Genomic DNA, 17,387 nt, shown 5'->3' on the forward strand with positions numbered 1-17,387 from the left:
TCCCAGAGACAATTATACTGAGTTACCAGTATCAAGAACGAACAAGAATGGAGTAAATGGTGTTTTGATGCGGGAAGTACTTGTGAACCTCTGAAAGGTTCAGGTTCGTGTGAACGCGAACCTTTTTGAAAGGTTCTGTGTGAACGCGAACGTGAACCTCATGACGTCATATTGCTAATTCCAACCCTATCTTTCCATGAAGTGATAGCCTATATTAATGTACACGATACCTTGCGACTACTCGGGCCACATAATGACACAATGTTGAAGTACATATTGGCGTTTTAAACGTCGCTAAATGTATCATCAGAAGCAATCAAAGGATATAATACTCCCATAAAATCAATATCTTCCGTCGCTTTGCCCACAATTTCGACGAGGACTTACCAGGGAATATAAGCTTACGTCTTAACGATCCAGGCCAGACCGGACAATGTATTCGGCGAATTTGGCGAGTATTTGCTACATTGATATTGAGCAGAGTGTAAGACGGGTTTCTACACTTGCTACCGATATTACCCAATTAACAAGTAATACAGCAGTAGCCAACACCTCAATCGCATGGATTTGGCGTTAACGATTCAGTAAAGATATGAAGTCAAGATTGACCCCGTACGCCTGCCAAGTTTTTTACATCACAAAACGATATCAATCTCATTGATTGGTTGAATAAGCATCATTCGCTGACTACGTATTTCGCTCATGATGTTGTGTGCATGATTGCGAGTCAAGCTGACAGCAGAGGGTCACTATATATTCACAAACGGAAAGCTGGATATTTCGAGCAAACTTTTGTAACAAAACAAGTAAAACTTTTGAGATTGTCAAGGTGCATGCTCGTTCAGTTTTCATTTTTATGCTGCCAGCGCCATGTATAGAGTGCTGGCTCGCAGTTGAAATGCAATAAATGTCAACCAAAGATGTTATAATGAAGTGGAAGTCGTAATATATGAAAAAGGTTAACAGTGCAGAATCTATCAAAGTTCTGTTGTGAACGCGAACCTCTAAATTTCCGAGGTTCACACACAGAACGCGAACGTGAACCTCACGTTCACACCATCCCTAGGAAGTAGGTCTGTTTTAAATGTGTATGACGACTGATTAAATTGTATAGACCAATGACACACAGCTGTGATTATATGTCGAGAAAATCGCCAATGAATAGATTGCTATTTCCTCATATTTACAAGCGTGTTTGCACATCTATCATTCATATGCATTTGCATCGTAATTACTCACTGTATCACATGTGGAGCAGACATTGTTCCTGTGTATTTTCGTCATGGCTGCCGGTATGCTTAACTGTCAAACTATCACAGCACGTGGTATCAAATCATTGGATCTAAAGCGATCAGGGGTGAAATCGACCCATCCTTGACAACATGTCATGCATTTCAATGCGTGCCGGAGATGCCTAGCGTACTGTATCCTCATATAATATCATCCTATATATAAAACGCACAAAATCTGCAAACCTACACCATAACTGATCATTATCACCGGGAAACTGAGATCCGTGTGACATGACAAAAGGTAATCATCCCGCAACATAACTCCGGCTCTAACTGAAGTAGATATCAGTAAAACAATCATTACAATCGAACCTCTCTTATAACCTAATACTGTATGGATTCTGATAGCTGATACGCTACATGTCCTCTACATGAAATAATTGTCGGCGCGACACGCTATAATGGCTACGGTGCTTAGCGAGTGACCCGATCCTCTGGTTCATTGACAAAACTGAATATGACGACGACTTCGCATTTAGCCTATTTTCGTCGTAATGCACGAATATAACCGTTATGGGACTAACAACTGAAATAGCCAAAGGCGATACTCTTGGCATGGTCCAAGATTCAAATCAATTTGGTAGCTGTGTTTGGTGATGAGAATTTCCAGTTGAATGACTCGTTACTAAGCAGGCTATATTACATGATACAGCAACATCGCACATGTGGTATGGATTCGGACACGTGAGCGTACCATTCAGTTGAAGCCATGGAAATCTGGCCTCCCATAATTTATCCAAATATTGAGTAAAGCATGATTTCAGGTAAGTTACCTATCACAGATGTCGCGGAAGAATGTATTGGATTAACCTTCACCTTCACCTACATCTATATCCATTTCCACGCATTGCCGATTTCCGTTTCAGAATCATGCTCCACGTGTGACAATGTGAATAAATTGTAGTAGAGTCAAGCTGTGATCACTGAAGGCACAACATCTTCGTACTTCAAATGGTTGAAATAACGTGATTCGAGCACATCCTTAGGTTTTGTACGTTCATCACATCGCCAAAATTTTATTTCGTCGGACACCAACGTACGGGACCAAACGGAACTGATTGCAAATGTTATATTCCATATTCCAAGCGGTTGGGACTTCAGCTATAGGATCCTCATCGCTATCCATTGCGAACCTTAACCGAAGTGGCCCGTGCTAGAAGACGGCAACCAAGGACCAGAGGAGTCAGTAACGCAGTACTTCTTCTGCAAATGCCATAGTCCTGAGCATGCCGTAATCACTTTGCTTCTGCAAAAGCATGGGAAAAGCTTAATTCATAATTCGCGTCGGAGCCTTCGGGGCTTCGTCACCCTTTCGGGCAATTCATCGTCCATATCGCGGCCTTCGAGCAATACGGTAAGTCGACTTTCTCCACATGATCCATTCGTGGAAATCTCCCTCGCATACGATGGCTGCAATTTTCCGGAGATCTGCGACTGTCATGCTCATAGATTTGATATGTTCTTCCGCGCTTCTAACTTGCGTACCGAGGGTGACTACAACTCAGGACTCACAACAGGGCCTGGTGTGAAATAACCGTCGACCATTGACCAAAGATGTCGAACACCATTTATACTAAACAAAAACAACCGCTCACCTAATTTGGCACATTCTATTCGGTATTTATCTTGGTGCGCATTAAACGAACCAGGGCCTATAGTAGGCCCTGAACGAACACAATTTATGTCACGACTATACTGAGTTGCTTGAAGCAGCTCGATCCGCCTTCCATCACATCTGTTTTGATCAATTGCACAAAGCGTTTCAGTCAATTTTCGGCTTTTATGAAGCTTCGGTGGCAATATTTCTAATCTCACCATTAATAACGTTGCAAGCGACAGTTGGAGCGTCCCTTTTTCCCTTTTTCGCTGGTGGAACAAAATACGAAGCCTTAGATAACGATCATTCTTATCAGCTTTAATTACAAAAAAAGCAATCAGCGTTTCGTGTTGACGGAGAATCATACACGCAGATAACCATTTCATATTATTGACCATATTTGTTGCAAAATCCACGCATTTTCACTTCGCGTATAAACAATAATTTTCATGATGGAAAATCGCCCTTTTTCGATCCAATTTTTATTATAATCTAATACCAGGCAGCCTCAATTAGGATCGGAATAGATACTGTCATCCCACCTATATAGCTTACTTAAGTTTGTTGCATGTCTCGAGCATGAGGTAAAATTAATATGTTCCCACTCGCTACAAGGAGTCACACCGACTAACTAATTCTAGATATGCCTCAAACTAATGTATCTACTCTGGATCTGCGGCGGATCGAAGATACATCCACCCACATATACCAACACCAGCATGTAGTCCTACACAAGGATTGTCTCTATCCCTGCATAATTAGTTGTATGGATTTATTGAATCGATATTTACGGAGAGGCAGCGCTTAAGCGTGAATTAATATACACGTCCATGATTCCAATCTGACGAAGCATTGTGTTAATATTAGTCACTATATCATCTCCATAAATGTCTGTTTTAGGTCAGTGGTTCTTAACCTTGTCCTTAACATAGGGGGTTCCAGACCGAAACAATTTGTGGAAGGGGGCGCTGGAGAAAAAAAGGTCAAGAACCACTGTTTTAGGTCATATCGCACTGAAGAGAAGGCCCGAATTATATATCTGAATGGAAATCAGATGGTTTGCCCATCATATGAAACCGAATACACGGCTTTGGGATTTAGTCGTAGCTATGAATAGATGTTAAAGCATTTAAACACCTTTCTGTCACGATCATATCACGCACCAATCGATAAAGACTCTGTTGCATGTCTGATGTGAAAATACCCTCCATTCGTCCACTTTTGAGTCATCGTACCTGAGCAGAGATGATCGATTCTGCCAGATTTCGTCCACTGTAGTAGGAAGCAGTGTTCAGATGTCGCGAGTCCATTTTTTCGTATGATTTTACTTGACTTGACTCGAGTCACTTTGCAAAAATGACTTGACTTGACTTGACTCGGTGTTTTAGAAATGTGAATTAACTCGAAGCAAAATTTTCGAGTCAGTTTCAAGTCGTCAAGTGACGGTATAGATGAAAATGGCTGATCATGCATTATTCGGATCTTTCGCGATACGCAGGTGTAACCTGTGAGAGTGAGCAATGAGCATGAACAATCGCCAAATGATTGTGTGTTTTACTGAGCCTCCTTTGTTCTATCACGAGTATAAATTGACCGCAAACGAAGTGGTCGACGAGCTTACAGCTGACATTTGTCGTAATCTAGTAGCAAAGTAATCTAATGGCAATGTAGGCCTATCTGTCTCTGTTCTCTAGACTGCTCATTGTGGTCGTTTCTAGGGATGGCGAAACCTTTGGAAGGTTCAGGTTAGTGGGAACGCGAACCTTTTTGAAAGGTTCTGTATAAACGCTAACGTGAACCTCATGACGTCATATTGCTAATTCCAACGCTACATTTCAGTGAAGTGATATATCAGAGTACTTGCACGACAGGCTATACCTAGCGACGACTCGGGCCACATTATGTCACAATGCTGAAGTACATACTGACTTTAAAACGCCGCCAAATGTATCAACTGAAGCAATCAAATGATATAATATCCCATATAATCCATATCTTCCGTCGCTTTGCCAACAATTTCGACGGAGACTCGCAATGTAACTTATAAGCTCACGCTTTGGTCTAGGCCAGACCTGAATATGGATTCGGCGTCTGAGTATTTCTACGTTGATATTGAGCAGAGTGTAAGACGGGTTTCTGTACTAGCTACCGATATTATCCTATAAACAAGTTATACAGGAGTAGCCAACACCCAAATCACACGGATTTTTTTTAATGATACAATAAACATATCAAATCAAGATGGACCCCGTACGCCTGCTAGATTTTTCACATTAGACAACGATCTATTCCGAATTTAATTGATTGGTTGAATAAGCATCATTCGTTGACTACCTACATGTAGCGTATTTCGCCCTTGATGTTGTGTGATTGTGGGTCAAGTTCACAGCATAGAGTTGCTAAATATTCACAAATGAAAAGCTGGATATTTCGACCTAACTTGTAACAAAGCAATTAAAATTTTGAGATTGTAAGGTGAATACTCGTTTAGTATTGATTTTTTATGCTGTCAGCGCCATGCATAGAGTGGTCCGAAGTTGAAATGCAAAGAATTTCAATCAACGATGTCATATTGACGTGAAAAATTATAATACATGAAAAAGAATCACATTACGGAGCCTGTCAAGCTACTATGATCACTAGGGCTGGGCAAAATCGAGTACCTTAGTGAATCGATTCTGAATCACGTAACATGCTTCGAGTCGAGTCGAGTAATCGAGTATCACTCATTATGACGTCATATCAGAATGCAATACGTCAAAGTTCAAATATGTACCATTTATGCCATCACAAAGAATATAATGCCATAGTTATCCACCTCATAAAAGATACTTTGGTATTTTTTCGACCATAGCGATTTCATTCCACTCGGTGACAATGTTGCGGGATAATCATGACTTCGGAAATGTGTTACGTCCAGTAACCTTCGTAGCTTTGTACCATAGATTTCGTATGCTACGATACCGCTGACGTGAAAGGTTTCATGGCTTCCACAGTGAAAATCAGTATCGAAACTATAATAACTTTCAGTGGTGAAAAGCGATAATTTCAGTACTCGAAAAAATCGTCTTCTGCTACTCGACTCGAATCATTGAAATTAATACCCGATTCAGATTCGAGTACTCGAATGATTGTGTCCAGCCCTAATGATCACTTCCAAAAGTCAATTGACTTGACTTAACTCTAGTCAAAATATTCAATCCCTCGAGATGACTCGTGATTCGAAGGCAGTGACTTGATCCCAATACTGGTACGAAGTAGGGCGGATCATGGACTGGAGCCGGGTTAAATATCCGGCCGGACTTTTTCATTTTTGGCCGGAGCCGGATCAGTATTTTTTGATACGGCTAGAATCTTTATTGATAAGTATGACTTTTGTAACTAAATAATTACCAACCACACGCCAGTAACCGCCAAGCCAGTGTGAAAATAAACGAGCCATATTTATAAATTGACAGAATCACCGTATTTTAGTTCACGCCCTGCTCATTTGACGAATTAAAGCAAATATAACATTTTAGCGGGATAGTCAAGACTATATTTCCTTGTGGTCAAACCCTTTAGTTTTGACTAAATTCCAGCGAATGTCATATTATCCTCCAACGTATTCTATATATCTCGGCATACATGATCCCTTTGGATGCTGCGTGCCCCTTCCGGTCAAGACTGTCAAGTGTTAAGGGATGATCAGGCCTATTCCGAAATACATCACATCCACCAGGGCTTTGGAGCCGTGGCAAGGATCCGGAGATGGAGCCAGAGCTCCACATTAAATTCAAGAGGAGCCGGAGCCGGAGCTTAAGCCGGTTGTGTGAGCAGTAGCTCCGGTTCCAATGTATTTTATAAGATGCTATGCTTTTATTGATGTATGAATTCACATAATAATACGATAATCACTCACTAAATTAGGAATTGTTGCCTCGTTGGCACCATCTTTTCTAACTAACCAGTAACCATGTTCAATGTCCACACATAGGCGCCAACCTGGGTAGGCTGGATTTGCCTCGCTCACACCGTAATTACTGTATTATAGGCACACCCTAAATTTCGTCATCAGCACTACACCGATGGCCAATTGGGAGGTTCGAAAAATAATGAAAACTATGCACATCCCAGAACGGGATTGATACTCATGTGAGCTGAGAAATTTACCTAATTAGTAATGAGACGAATATAAATGTGACGCCATAGGATATAAACATGACGTTGCTGTAAGTGTACGTACATGTTTATTTGGAGACCGCACGCCGAGAAACATTGTCTTCTTTCTGAATTGGATGCGCAAATGCACATTTTTCGTTGATAATATTTATTCGTAGCTCAAAATTGGACATTGTGTTATCGTTATTGTCTAGAAATTGAAATTCATTCCAGTGCATGATCGTTTACTCAAGTAACGATTTGCGAACGTAAATAGGGAAATACATCGATTCAGCCCTGCAAATCGCTATTCACCGTGTAACACGATTTTTGTTCTCGAGTTCAAATTGATATTTCCTGATCACTCTCACCTAGAAACTCTCAAAAATCAATATAATTCAATCCAAACTTTGATTTTGTGGTTAGTAAAGTGATTTTTTGAATTTTCAGTATGTGCAATATTGTGCATGGTTATTAGGGTTGTCCAAAATTTGGAAAATCTTACAAATCCTCCGTTGTAATGTCTTATTCTATAGATTATTGATAAAAAGCGACACTGAGCCTGAAAGAAGCTCACAGGAAGGCCGTTAAGATTTCGTGCAAAGCGTTTGAAAGTAGCTGCCGAAGAATGGGCGTGCCACCGATCATAGAACGGCGAAAAGACTAGCAATCACGAAACCACGGCCCTTGATTGGCTAATCGGCTATGCTTCAATGACCACGACAGCAGCAGGTTGCTGCGTAGGTGATCAAGGAGTCTGCTACCGGCGACGATTCTGAAAGCGCATTGTATGTAGGTTGACAGATAATGATTTAGGATTGATTCAGGATATGTTGAGGTACGAAATACATGATGAACAGACAACAGCTGCTTCACAAAAACGTCTAAAGCATGACAGCTTCATTGTGAAGGGAACCGCCGTAGCCTATATGCCTTGTTTTCAACGAGAGAAAGCACGCAAGTAGCGACGGATTCTTAGTTTCAGAAAGAATATATCCTTATTAAATACAAATATGAAGCTTAACAATGACACTATAATTTGTGTGATCTTATTGGGCTCAGGTTGTAGTACATTGTTGAAGTTTCGAAAGCTCTAAGCATCGGGTGAATCAGCGGGTTATGCTTTGCACTTGTCAGAAGCTTGCATCAAAATGTATTCACTTGCAAGTGTTGTCAAAGTCATTGATGATGACGCAGATAAGAGGTGTAAAAGTAAGCACATACTGTGCAGAACATGATGTGTCAAAGTCCTTAATAATCGCGCAGAAAAGGGGTGTAAAAGTAGGCACAGGCACTGCTGCATAGTGCATAGCATCCAGCATAGTTTGTACATCATATGAAGCATAGTCTGTGCTTGTATTTAAACCTCATTTATGCGGCATCATTAGGGACTTTGAAAACACTTACAAGTGAATTCAATTTGCTGTAAACATCTGATGAGTGCCAAGCCTAACCGTTTGATTCAGCCGATCCCTAGAGCATTCAAAACTTCAATTATGTACTACAACCTGAGCGCAATAAGATCACACAAATTATAGTGTCATTGTTAAGCTTCATCTTTGTATGCAATAATGATATAGCTTTTCTGAAACAAGGAATCCGTCGCTATTTGCATAAGCGCCTATGCTTTCCCTCGTTGAAAACAAGTCATATAGGCTACGGCGGTTTCCTTCACAATAAAGCGATCATGCTTTAGACGTTTTTGTGAAGCAGCTGTTGTTTGTTCATCATGTATTTCGTACCTCAACATACCCTGAATCAATCCTAAATCATTATCTGTCAACCTACATACAATGCGCTTTCAGAATCGCCGCCGGTAGCAGACTCCTTGATCACCTACACAGCAAGCTGCTGCTGTCGTGGTCATTGAAGCATAGCCGATTAGCCAATCAAGGGCTGTGGTTTCGTGATTGCTAGTCTTCTCGTAGTTCTATGGTCGGTGGCACGCCCATTCTTCGGCAGCTACTTTCAAACGCTTTGCACGAAATCTTAACGGCCTTCCTGTGAGCTTCTTTCAGGCTCAGTGTCGTTTTTTATCAATAATCTATAGAATAAGACATTACAACGGAGGATTCGTAAGATTTTCCAAATTATGGACAACCCTAATGGTTATACTGATTTACCCTATAAGAAATTGGTATTAACCAAAGTGTCTTTGATCGCTGGTACATGGTACATGGGAATTTGCACATAACTGTATTAACTGTATCCGAATCAATGTTAAATGCAAAACTAAATAAATATTTCAGGCTAAAATAGTTCAAGTGTAAAATCAGTTAAAAATGGGATGTTCCGCTGGTTTTCATCCTGTAACACGATTTTTGCTCCCAAGTTTTGATTGATATTTTCTGATCTGTCTCACCTGAAAACTTCCAAAAGTCAATATAGCTCATTCCAAGCATTGATTTTGTGGTTGGAAGAGTAATTTTTTTAATTTACTAGTATGTGCAATATTGTGCATGGTTATACTGATTAGCCCAATAGGAAATGGATATTTACCAAACTGTCTTTGGTCGCTGCAAGTCCAGTTTTATTCACTTGGCATCGACTAAGAAGTTATATTCTATGAATGTATTTACTAAATATTCTGACGAGTTAGTCGTAGGCTATCGATTGCTTTTTGCAAAGCAAATTAGAACCAACGTTTGGCTATTTTTCTGTCTGGCGTATGGTTAATTCTGACTTTGCATAATAATAAGCAACGAATTACAACTTTTGTTATTAAAATCATATCACAAAGCACAGGCATTTGGTACATGGAAATTTGCACATAAATCTTTTAACTGTATTCGAATCAATACCATCGCTAAATGCAAAACTAAATAAATATTTCAGGCTAAAACAGTTTGAGTAAAAAATTATTTAACATGGGATGTTTTTCGGGATTTTCTTTCGTACTCTACATCTCTACTTTCCCGTATTAAGGCCAAGAAATAATCTCCCATCATGCTTTCATTATATTGACCTTGGTATCTTATTTCAAAATCTTTTATGTCTTGATGCAATCTGTCCCCTTGTTCTTCTGAATAAGCTCCCATATTATCTTTGAACTCGTCCAAGTGAGCATCAAGCATATATAGTTTCATGGACATTTTGCACCCCATGTATCCATACGACGTTAACAAATTGGCAATGAATTCGGCATAGTTATAATTCTTATTTTTGCCCAAGAACCCATTCACTACATCTGCAAAGCTATTTCAAGACTTCTTTTCAACATCATTAAGCATTTGGATAAAATAATTCGACTTGAAAATGTTTTTAATTTGTGCGCCAATAAATACACCAACTTCTACTTTAGCTTCTGATAGTTCAGGAAACAAGTTCTGGAGAAACTGGAATGCGTCACCACCTTTATTCAATGCTTTCACAAATTGCTCTATAAGGCCATGTTTTATGTGAAGGGGAGGCATAAGCACTTTGTTTGGGTTAACCAACCGACTTTGATTTACGTTTTTCTCTCCAACAAAAAATTCGTTTCGTTTTGGCCATATGTGCTTTTTGTGGTGTTCCTTGGTGGCCCTACTATCCCAAAGGCAAAGATGCCACGGATACTTGGTGAACATCTCCTTGCATGCGCATCAAAAACGCTACAATTTGTAAGTCCTCAATTACTTCCGAGTTATATTAAAAAATATTAAAAAATTATCAATTGCAAATCATAAAATATCAAAACCTCAAAAATCAACCCTGCAAACAGAAATAACTATTAAATGACAATTATTCCAGAGAATAATAACATTTAAAGTGATTAAAATCCATCTTGGACGCTCTTTAGCCATATTTTTGATTTCTTTTCTCAAAAATAGTGCAATTTTAGAATTTCATTCTCTAAACCACAAAAGCAAAGTTAATTTGGAATAAAGTGTATTTTTGACACTTACTGGTCCTAAGCAATAGGGAAAAATTGATTAGAACCTGGGAACAAAAAAAAAAGTTTTTTTTGTTACATTGTGTTATAGTCCGCATTCAAATGTCGCAATGCGAGTTAATCAATGCGACGTCCGAATTCTGCCGTTGCGTTGAATATAATCGATTGGGAACTTGGTGATTTGGTGCGCGCATTCCAATTTTTGAACAAAAATTTTGTGTCTTCGTTCTTGTCTGCTTGATACACTCGTATTCTTGAATTCTCGCGCAATGCCACTTGGGAGCTTGCAGTAGCTTGATTGGTTACTGACTGGTACAGTACATGGTGTTGCATTAGGTTCGCAAATATTGATGTAACAACAGATTCTAAGTGGCACTAACTTTGAGTTTATTCGATTCATTTGAAAGAGAACCTTCTATATTTCACCAAACTTGATCGATAACGGACGGACTGGTAACTAGAGCTGGGCACAATGATTCGAGTACTCGAATCTGAATCGAGTATTTATTTTAATGATTCGAGTCGAGTAGTAACAAACGATATTTTCGAGTACTGAAATCCTGCGATACTCGCAACTGAAAGGTAATTTACTAACGAGATAGTTTCGATACTATTTTCACTGAGGAAGCCTTGAAACCTTGATTGGCCGTGTCGCAGCATATGAAACATAGTGCAAAGCTACGAACATTACTTGAAATAACACATTTCCGAAGTCCTGATCGTCCCACAACATTGTCAAGAAATGCAATGAAATTGGAATGGTGACAAAATACCGAAGTATTTTTCATGTGATGCATAACAGACATTATGTTATTCAGAGGTGGTCAGTAACGAAGTACTTCTACTTTTTCGAAGTAATCAAGTAGTTTTCCTCTACTTCTGGTACTTACTCAAGTAGATCTGATTTTCGCTACTTGTACTTCTACTTCTTAATATTTTGCGATCTACTTACTTACTTTTCGCTATTTTCAGTTTGTCAAGTAGAAGTAGTTTAATCCTCCAATCGGGAAGATAGCCTGATGAATTTCGGGGCTGTTTTCACGGAGCATCAACATTTAATTTTCATAAAATTTGAGTAAAGCCCAGAATTTTCGTCGCGCTTCGCGCGCAGTGGATACGGGGTTACCAGTATGATTTCACAATAGTATCGGTGAATATAATTTAGGCGTGGTTGCGTTCACACCGCATTGTCGCCCTTCGCCATTTCAAATATTTCATCACAGTACATAATATTATGGCTCATCATAACGTTTGAAACTGATGTTTCGCAATCTAGTATTTACTCGTCATATCGTAATCTAGCAGTCCATGTCGTGTCCTAATCTAGAAAAGTGGACTCTGAATTTTTTAGTTTTAGAGCAGTTTTAGCATACCTACCTTCGAAAGTTTCTGGACTAAAGACATGAAATACATGTTCCGCTTTTAGAAGTAGTATTTATATTCCATTTCACTTTCAATTCCCATCATATACTTTGAGTTCTAATTAATAGCAGTTCTTCTGTCTGGATAACATACATTGAAGTATAAAAGCATGCAGGTTTGGTAATGCCTATAATTTCCGGAAATAAAGCTACACAGTATGGCATTTTTACGATCCACCATATTTTTTTACTAATGTTTACTAATCGCGCAAAGTGTTTACACCGTATCCTATACAACTTCTCCGTATTGCTCTTCGACTAATCTACAGACCTTATAATATTGGGAGGGCGCCATACCATGATATTTTTTTAAAACGTGCTGTTCGAGTAAACAGAGGATTAGTATCACATTTCCATATCAATACTATCATTTTCATGATGCGGACGAATGCTTATGCTGTCAAAAATTGGATACCTCCTGGTATGCATCAATACGAATCAATCTCTGCACCTTTGGCATAGCTCAATTTGCACCTTATGACAATCCATGTGAACAAATTACGATCGTTTTCAAAACTACTTACTTACTTGAGTAGATTTAAATTCAGTAAATTCTACTTCTACTTCAAGTATTTTTAGGTTGTTCACGGAAGAAGTACTTCTACTCGTACTTGAGTAGATTTTTTCGTCGCTACTTCTACTTCTACTTCAGTAGCTTTCTTGACTACTTTGACCACCTCTGATGTTATTTGTGGTGGCATGAAAGGTACATATTTGAACTTTGACATAGTGCATTATGTTGTGAGTGTTGGGATGACTAATGTCATGACTTGACTCTAGTCAGACTCGAGTCAGCTTCTCGTATGACTTGACTTCACTCGAGTCACATTGCAAAAATGACTTGACTTGACTTGACTCGGCGCTTCAAAAATGCGAATTGACTCGTGACTCAGAGAAAAATTTACGAGTCAATTTCGCGTCATCAAGTAAACGGTATCGATTAAATCACTGAATTTTGTGAATGTTAGTATTATGCGCGATACGCCTGCTGTGTCACTTGCGAGAGTAACTAGTCATTCACTGATTGTACGTTTCACTGATCCTCGTTACACCACAAATAAATTGACCACAAAAATTAATTGATCACAGCTTATGTTGCAGTAGCAATAGATTAACCTCATAACAACGTATCTCTGTTTCTTAGACGGCCCAGTGCTTAAATTCCACGGTGATCGCCTTTACCGACCTTCTTGTATGATTTAAATGCAGCGAATATAGTTTGTATGTTTATTTTTTCCCGGATGGGTATAGCGTATTGTACCATATCAATTTGTTAAACTTCTCGAGGCTTCGAGCCGATTGTCTGCTAATAACAGACTGTTGCATGTTGCTATACATCATAACTCATACATTTAATTTTAAGTTCTACGTGTGCGTGAGCGATACAACGCCTTCTTGCATGCATATTAGCTACATATTAGTAGGGGAAGCGAGTGGCGCAGTTGGTTAAGCACTAGCGTCACGACACCACTAGCAGTGGTTCAAATCCCGGGTCGGACCAACTCCTATGTGTCGTAGGATTCTCTGGGCTCCTCATCGCCGACCTCACTGCAGTTGCAGGAATTGAAAAGCCCAGACTGAAAGTGAGCCGTGCTTACAAGTCGGCAGCAGAGACCACGACGGGGACGCATGGGTGCGAGAGAGACTGACAGCTGAATGAGCGAAAGATTGAAGAAGTCGTCTCCCAGGTTACCAAAGACGAAGAAAAGTGAACATTACAAAAATCAATGTCATAGCCTGGAAAAGGCGAAAAGCACCACTGTAATATGTCAATAATAGTAATAATAATAACTCATATTAGTTGCTAGATTCAAGATAAATGGCTAATTATTCTGTCTTCCACACGGCTAGCAAAATGTAACGACTTTGAATCGTCACTGATACTTCCAAAATTCAATTTGACTTGAATTATGACTTGACTCGTTACTCGACTTGACTTGACTCGAGTCACCCCGAAAAAACGAGTGACTTGACTTGACTCGAGTCGCCTTCGGAAATCGATTGACTTGACTTGATTCGAATCAAAATGTGCAATGACTCGAGAAGACTCGTGACTCGAAGGTAGTGACTTGATCCCAACACTGTTGTGATGTCATAATGAGTGATACTCGAATACTCGACTCGAAGCGTAAAACCTGATTAGGAATCGAATAACTCAGGTACTCGATTTTGCCCAGCCCTACTGGTAACGCGCGCACCAATATCGAATTTCAAGCCATTAGGTATATTTCGTATAAAGTGGATTTTTGCTGATAAGGTCGCGACATGCGCTAATTTTTGCAGTTACGGTTGAGCAAATCGCACCATTTCAAGATTATACTAGACTGCATGGCTTGATATTAACGAGTCACGTCACTGTTTTATTGCTGTACCATGTGCAGGGCCGTAACAGCACTTCGTCAGCCCCCCCCCCTAAACGTTGGTCGTGGGCCCCCCATATAGTGATAAACCTAACTTCTGGGGGGGGGCTAGGTGTCTTTGAAACTGTACAGCCCGTAAATAATGATTGAACATCTTCAGGCGGGCGGACCCGTTGGTATGACTTCGTTACATGATGTTATTTCGTGACCTCATGTCTGCTATATCAAAAAATATAGAATCGCCCAAACTTACTGAACTAAAAGATCATACGATTTCGGATTGGTATTTCTTCACTGGCATATAATTTTTCCCTGCCGGATGGTATTTGTCTTGTGAGGTTCAGATTGCCGTTCGGCGCCAGTCATTTAGGCGCCTATGGATAATTAAACCTATATCGAAGTTTTCGGTCATCATAAGAGCAGTCCTTTTCGGCCAAGGTTTTCCCGCTGCCGATCGTTCTGGCACGAATTCTTGGAGTCGCATGTTACATGGCCTAAAACTTTATATGTGTTGGTGCGTCGTGGCGCGGTAATGGTCAATGCCGATATGCTCATTTCTATAAATTTTCCGTATTTTGTTCTTAGGGGAAGAGTACCCAATAATCAAGATATTTGACAAATTACAATTTGAAATAGTTGAATAAATTTTCAAAAAATACTCTGTAATTTATGCTAATTCACGAAATAATCTTGCGCCCCCTCCCAATTGGGGGGTTTGGGGTGCGGCAGTTACGGCCCTGACCATGTGTGGTGTGTACAATGGCATGGAGTAAATTGCGCTCTCGTGCGGACATGATGTCATCGACAGTCGACAGACAGACGGACGACATCACGTCACAGGACTTTGCATACCCCACAGAATGATGGTTCCTTGCGACGGCTACAACTGAACCATAGTTGCCGGAGCCGGAGCTGGAGCAGTTTCAGAATTACGACTGCTCCAAAGTCCTGATATACACATCAGCCCGGGTTAATTTTGTGAAATCGCAATCCAGTCGCAGTTAAGATAGCCATGGGCGATGAACGTGCCCAGCCCAAGAGCCCGCTGTGCAACCACAGGCTACGTGTGAGTCATCATCCTAGCTCCTGGTTAACACCAGACCTAAGCGCTTCCAACTTTCAGGGGTGCGTGCGGTTCAAAGATTCCGCACGAAAAAGCATTCGCATTGGCTTCATTTCAACTTCGACTACAAAGTTCGTAATGCTTTTATGATACCGTTATGCTACCTATCCCCGCCAATTCTATCGGATGCAATTGTCGAGAGGGGTTTCGGGTATAGTCGAAACAATAAATTTGACCGGGCTTTCCAACTCAAGTATCCCTATCCCGCATTGCAGTAAGTCTGACACCGTCACGTCAAGAGGCTGACTGCTAACTACATTGCAGTTACCAAGCGCAACATCTCTAGCCAGTGAGAAATATTGATCAAATTATTGCTTCCTAATCTCTGTCGTGTAATTTTATAGATACCTAACCTACGTAGGTTAGTTATCTATGGTAATATAGGCCTAACTTCCGTAGCCTCCTCTCTCGGATGTAATACTCGTAGTCGTACATGGGGTCTCATGCAGAAGAAAAGAATGACAGAGTAGCACACTGGCACTCTGAAACTAAACAAAATCGGATGTAGAGTAACAATCTTCTACACCATAACAGTCAGATATAGTCACGAAATTCATTTAAAATGAATTAGGAAAATTGGTTGTGAGACAATAAATTTCAACAAGCCGTTTGGGGTACTGAACACTAGCAAGGAACGCAACAAGGTAATGTCTTGACGGCGACGTCGAGGAGATACGTACGAAATGAAACGACCTCAACAGGACAACAGTTCCCAATCTTTCTCATTTCATGGGCCCCTTGAACAAAAACCCACAGAATACGCCGTCCCGTGACTAAAAATCTCATTACCTGATGACTGAAAATAAACGGGCGCGGCAGCTTTAAAGCTCAGAGATAGAGATGCTCAAAAACATTTCTAATGCGGACAGCATTCCACTTAAGTAAGGTACCACCTGACTACTTCTATCTCAATTATTACTTATCACTACGTGTACTCACTGCACTGTTGTTAAGAGAATTATGAGAAAATGGGTCGTCACTTTCCGCAGTACCAACATTGAGCCAAGTTTTTTTCCCGATCGGGTAACTTGACTGTTTGCTTGCTATGAAGTTGAGTTAAATCGATGAATTTAGCAGGTTTTTCACAGCCGGGCAGAGGTTGTGGTGGAAAAGGGTAATACTATAGCAGAGGTTTTGGAAAGTTGTCAAATAAGTAGTTTGAAAGAGTATTATTATGAGTTGGACGGATCGTCTCAGATTTTTGCTGTTAAATAACCTGTAACGGTCTTCCGAATCGCAAAATGCGTTTTCACGTCTGAAGAAGAACGTATATGCAATTTTCGAGATTACCATCTGTTACCGCCGTACATGGTCTGCCACTTGACAAAATTGTATCTGTAAAGAGTAAGATGTTTGGACTAAAACTTTTTGATGTAGATATACTCTAAGGTAGGCTTAGCATATTTTGGAAATGTAAAAAGAGGACACTTTTTCAGAAATTTCAGACATGCAAAACTGGAGAAAAATTCCCAAAAACCGGTAAATTTTTCCCACTACGTGATCGGTTGACTAAAAAAAAAAGGTCATCACTTCCGCTCACAGCTCAAAATAACGTTTTTCTCTCCACATTGCCAGGTGGATGA

Source organism: Botryllus schlosseri, chromosome 15 (assembly GCF_051294905.1).
Source record: "Botryllus schlosseri isolate E-star chromosome 15, Bs_hap1, whole genome shotgun sequence".
Lineage (NCBI taxonomy): Eukaryota > Metazoa > Chordata > Ascidiacea > Stolidobranchia > Styelidae > Botryllus > Botryllus schlosseri.